Genomic DNA, 6,204 nt, shown 5'->3' on the forward strand with positions numbered 1-6,204 from the left:
TTTATTGATTTGTGGATACTGAACCATCCTTGTATCCTTGGAATAAATCCCACTTGATAATTTTGGATGATCCTTTTTATATATTGTTGAACTAAATTTGTTAAGATTTTCTTGAAGCTTTTTGCATCTATAGTCATCAGAGATATTGGCCTATAATTTTCTTTTTCTTTTCTTTTCTTTTTGTAATTTCTTTGTGTGGTTTTGGTATTTGGTAATGGTGGCTTCCTAGTATGTATTTGGGAGTGTTCCCTCCTCTTCAAGTGTTTGGGATAGTTTGAGAAGTATAGGTATGAATTCTTATTTATATGTTTTTTAGAATTCCCCTGTGAAGTCATATGGTCTTGAACTTTTTCTTTTGAGAATTTTTTGAGTAGAGATACAGTTTCACTACTAATGGTTGGTTTGTTCAGACTTTCCAGTTCTTCCTGATTTTCTCTTGGAAGATTGCAAGTTTCAAGGAATTTTTTCATTTCTTCTATGTTCTCTGAAATGTTGGCATCTAACTGATCCGTGTATTCTCTTATGGTTATTTTGTACTCTCTGATATCAGCTGCAACTTTCCTCTTTTATTTCTTGTTTCTTTTGTTTGTTTTTTGGGTTTTTTTCAATTTTTTGTTTGTTTATTTGGATCCTCTATTTTTTTCCTTAATGAGCCTGGCTAAAGGCTTATCAATTTTGTTTATATTTTCAAAACTCAGGTCTTGGATTCATTGATTTTTCCATTAGGGTTTTATTTTTTCCTGCTTGCTGTTCTCTATTTTGTTTATTTTATCTCTAATCTTTATTATTTTCTTCCTTCTGTGACTCTGGACTTCATTTGTTCCTGTTTTAGGTGGTAGGTTAGGTTGTTTATTTGAGATTTTTCTTGTTTCTTGAGATAGTCATCTATCCTTATAAACTTCCATTTAACAACTGCTTTTGCTGTGTTCCATATGCTTTGGAAAGTGTGTTTTTTGAGGTTTTAATTTCATAAGTCTGTATCACAATTTTGGTTTTGAACAATAAACCAATCAGAAACATAATAGTTTATGTTTATTCATTCAGATATTAGAAACCATCGAATCTGCTTTACCTCTATTCATCAAGGAAGTCTCCCATCTCTTTTTAAGAGTATCGGTGTACAACTACCCTCAGCCATGCAGACTCATAGATAAGTGTTCTATATCAGATAAGTGGCTATTCTCAAAGCTTTTGCTATTGAATCTAGCCATTTCTTCCATCATTAAGTGTACAGAAAGCATATCCTTATTATTTCTGCCACTCCTCTATCCCAGAAACCCCTCTTTATAACTAAGAACTTTTCAGATTACTTCTTATTATATCTTCTCTGTTTTGGTTCATCGGTTTGCAGTGAGGGTAAAAACTTATACTTGGGTAAAACTTCTACGTTATATCTGATTTTCCCATGTTTCGTTTTAAATCTTTTAGAGTTTAAACGTTTTATTTTGGCTTAATTTTTTTCTGAATGTAGTACTTAGCCAGTTTTTACAAATTGTAATGTATTCTCCTTAAGTCATTTTAAATCATCTTTTTCCAACTTACTTGAACTGGTAACTTCATTAAATAGTAAACTTTTATATATACATGAGCTTGTTTCTTGAGCACCTTTTCTTCTTTTTTTTCTAGATTTATTTTATTAATTTATTTTTGGCTGCGTTGGGTCTTTGTTGTTGCACACGGGTCTTCTCTAGTTGAGGTGAGTGGGGGCTACTCTTTGTTGTGGTGTGTGGGCTTCTCATTGCTGTGGCTTCTCTTGTTGCAGAGGGCAGGCTGTAGGCGCGTGGTCTTCAGTAGTTGTGGCTCACAGGCTCTAGGGCACAGGCACAGTAATTGTGGCATGAGCTTAGTTGCTCCGTGGCACGTGGGATCTTCCCCAACCAGGGATCAAACCCCTGTCCCCTGCACTGGCAGGCGGATTGTTAACCACTGCGCCACCAGGAAAGCCCCAAGCACCGTTTTTTTCTATTGAACATTGTTTTCTTTCCCACAATAACAAACTTTAGGGAGTATTTGGTATATTCCTTTTTTTCATATCTTTCCCTATGGTCCTTTTTTCCCCCCCAGAAGAGTTCTTATTTTTCCTTGAAAAATTCCCTTTTCTGTGAATTTGAGGATCAACATCTCTACTTTCTAAAATTATAGTATGGCTTTAACTTTATTACTTTGATTCAAGTACTTTGGGGAAAATGAGGTTTTTACAATATTATAGCCATTAATAAGTATGGTACATATCTATTTAATCAGGGCTTTTATTTCCTCTCTTTGCTTAATCATGTTTTGTATCACTTTTTCCATTGCGTTTTTTTTAGAATGCACTGATTTGTTATTATGTTTATTATTGCCTTTCTTTTGATTGCTCTGATTTTATATTCCTACTCTCTTTTACATTTCTTCTTTTCTAATGTAAGCATTTAGTGCTATAAATTTTCCTCTCAGCACTATTTTATTTGCATCCCACAAATTTTGTTATGCTATATTTTCATGTTCTTTACTTTTAATCTGTTTTTCAAGGGTTTTTTTTGAGATTTTCATTCGAACGTTAGGTTTTTCAAAAAATGTGTTGATTACTTTCTAATTATTTTGAAATTTTCCTGTTATCTTTATGTTACTGATTTAAGGTTGTTTCCATTATGGTCAGAGAATATACTCTGTATGATTTCCATTTTTAAGTCTGGGAGTTTTATGACCCAGAATATGTTCTATTTTTGAGGATCTTCTATGGGTGCATGGGAATAATGTTTATTCTAATGTTGTTGAATGGAGTGTCCAAAAAATGTCAATTTAGTGTTCTATAAATCAATTGACTATTGGTGTTTGAAGGCATTGTTCAGTTTTCCTTATCTTAGCTGAGTTTTTGTCTAACAGTACTGTCAATTGCTGAGGAGAGTATTGAAATCCCCAATTATTATTTTATATTCATCTCTTTCTCCTTTTGGTTATATCAGATTTTGTTTTAGATTTTGATTGTATTGTGAACATTTTCAAACATACAGAAAAACTGAACAAACTTTACAGTGAACAAGACATACTTGCCACATGAATTTTACCATTCATGTTTTGCTGTACTTGCTTTATCACATAGCTATCATCTCTGTATCATCAATCAAACCATCTTATGTGTTGATATGCTTCTCTTTCCCCTTTTTTCCAGCTTTATTGAGGAATGATTGACAAATAAAAATCAGAGTCATTTCAAGGTTGGCATCTTATGACTGTCTGTGTCCTAGCTGTGATTTTCCTGGTCCCTGACATGATCCGTGATTTTTCTATTCTTTTCTGGACATTTCGTATATTATATTGGGAGACTCAGGGTCCTATTTAATCTTCCATTTTAGCAAACATTCATCTCAGTTAGGTTTAGCACTCAGGTTCTGATATCATTTTGTGTGCCATCATTCCCATGATAATTTAGTTTTCAGAGTCCATGGAGTGGTACTCTGTGCTGCCTCATTTGTGCTCTGCTTGGAGGACACTGAAAATACAGCATGGCTCTGACACTGCAGTTCAGGTTTTACACTTCGGCATATTCTATCCGTTCATGTTTGCATCATGAGGTGTCTGCCAAGCACTTCTTGGGCAGCATTGAAGAGTCTCTTTCTCCAACTCCTTCCTCTCCAATATCCTCCCTTCCTCTCTAATTGGGTGAATGAGGGATGCCCCATGCCACCCTTGGTGGGAGTGGAAGTTCAGATTCCTACTCCATGTCCAGCGAGAAAAGAGAAAGGCAGTGCCTCCCTGTGTTGCCAGCTGCCACCACATGGGGGCAAATGTGCAGACTTCCTTCTCCGTCTTTCCTGATACTGATCCAGTAGACTATCTCCTACACCACCTGTTGGGGGAGACAATAGGACAGACTCCCACTGATGTACATTGAATAGGAAAGCACCCACCTGGCCTGCCTGCTGTTGCCTGGTGGGAGTGGGGTGAGCAGGAGACCAGGTATCTGGCTTGCTCTTGTTAATGCTGCCCAGTGGGACTGGAGAGTGACTTCCTGGGTCACTTGGTGCTGCTGGATTAGAGAGTCAGTGGAGACCAGGTGGGCAGGCAGGAAAGTGCCCACGTGGGCTACCTGATGCTCTTGGATGGGTAACAGGCATCTATACTTCCTAATCAGTCCCCACTGACATCATGGAGGAGGTCATCCATGGTGTTTGGGTGGGGTAGGAAAAGTGTTGTAAAAAATATTTCTGTTCTCCTGAGATTCCCATGCCCTGACCTTTTGGCCAGAGAGAACATGTTTTTCTTAGGGTTCTTTTTGTTTGTTTCTTTGTGCCTGTTATCAGTTCCAGGTTGCAAGCTTCTCTGGTGATCAGTAGGAGATAAATAGGAGATTCAAATAAAACCTAAAGACCTCATAGTTGTGTTATTCCTCAAGTGCTGAGGTCCTTTGTCAGTCTGCCTTCCTCTTTACATCTTTCAGTTTTCATACAATTGCCTGTTTAATTATTTCCACATTTTTTAATGTATTAGTACAGATTATCAAAGAAATGTGAGTGTATACCATCTTGTCCAGAACCAGAAGACACACCTTTTTTTCTTTAAGTGTTTAATGCCCTTTTAATATTTTCCATATTGAGTAAGAACTTTCCATTCTTTGAGTTACATATTAGGATGGGTATTATATTTTCTCAAATTTATTTTATTGTGGCAGACGAAAAAACACAACATAAAATTCACCCTGCCAACAATTTACAAGTGTACATTACAATATTTTCAACCACATGCACACTGTTGTGCAACAGATCCTCAGAAAACTGCCCACCCCCCATTGTGCATGACTGAAACTGTACACCCACCAAATAACTCCCCAGCTCCCCTTACCTCATCTCTTGGAAATCACCTTTCTAATTTGTTTTTATGTTTGACTGCTTTAGATACCTCATTTAAGTGGAATCATGCAATATTTGTTTTTCTGTATTGACCTACTTCGCTTAGCATTACACCCTCAAGGTTCATGCATGTTGTAGCATATAACAGGACTTCCTTCCGGTTTATTTATTTATTTATTTATTTACTTACGGCTGCGCTGTGCAGCACGTGGGATCTTAGTTCCCCGACCAGGGATCGAACCCACACCCCCTGCATTGGAAGCATGGAGTCTTAACCACTGGCCGCCAGGGAAGTCCTTCCTTCCTTCTTAAGGCTAAATAATATTCTATTGTATGTATATGCTCCATTTTCCTTATTCTTTCATCTATTAATGTGCATTTAGGTTGTTTCCATCTCTTTGTTATTTTTAATAATGCTGCAATGCATTTTCTCAAATGATTTCCTGGCACTTAGTGAGACTGGAAAAATTCTTCTTACATACATTAACTAGTATCATAGATTACCTTTCTAAACTTCTAAAGTGTAAATATTTGTTACTCTATAGATAAATCTTGCCTAATTATGATTTGTATTGATATTAGTTCATTAATAATTTAATATTTTTGCATCAAATATTTTGTTATAATGGATTTTTTGTGTGTATGTTCAGGAAGCTTGCATTACATGGGTTTCCCTGATTCTTAAATATTTAGTAAAGTTTTCTAGTAAACCTCTAGGATAGGAAGTACCTTCCTAGATGTGAGGCAGAAAGCCAAAAAAAAAATAAAGTGATTGATATATTTAACTATATCAAAAGAAAACTGTAGTTTTATTAAACTGTTTTCTACTTACTGTTTGATTATTTGCTAGAATGAGATATTTTATTAATGAAAATAAAGTTCAATAAACGATTTTGAAATAAAATGGTATCTGTTGAAAATTTCAATGAAATATGAACATTTTTAGCAATACGCTTCCATTGATTTCTTTGTCTGTAAAATGGAGATAGATAATAGCATTTCCTTATGGGTTTCCGTGAAAATACTCAGGAGTAATGTACATAAAATGCTTGTCATGTATTGTGGAATGTAATGCCTATTCCTTTTTCCACCCGGGTGATTATAGCTTTTTTTTTTTAATGCTTGAAGTCTGCGGTTCTTAGAATCTATTTTTGCAAAGTGAACTTTTTTTAAAAATAAATTCTGCCTAGAGTTTTATGATCCCTTTGGAATAAAAATTCAGGTTTCTCTGTGTGTGTGTATGTGTGTCTATACACATATATCTCAAATAATATTTTAAGCCTTATGAAAAGCTGCGTCCCCCAGTCTTTATTCTGACTCCCACAAACAACTTATTTGTTTTTCTGGTTGTAATTCTGTATTTCTAAATTAGCTA

This window comes from Eschrichtius robustus, chromosome 2 (assembly GCF_028021215.1).
Source record: "Eschrichtius robustus isolate mEscRob2 chromosome 2, mEscRob2.pri, whole genome shotgun sequence".
Classification (NCBI taxonomy): Eukaryota; Metazoa; Chordata; class Mammalia; order Artiodactyla; family Eschrichtiidae; genus Eschrichtius; species Eschrichtius robustus.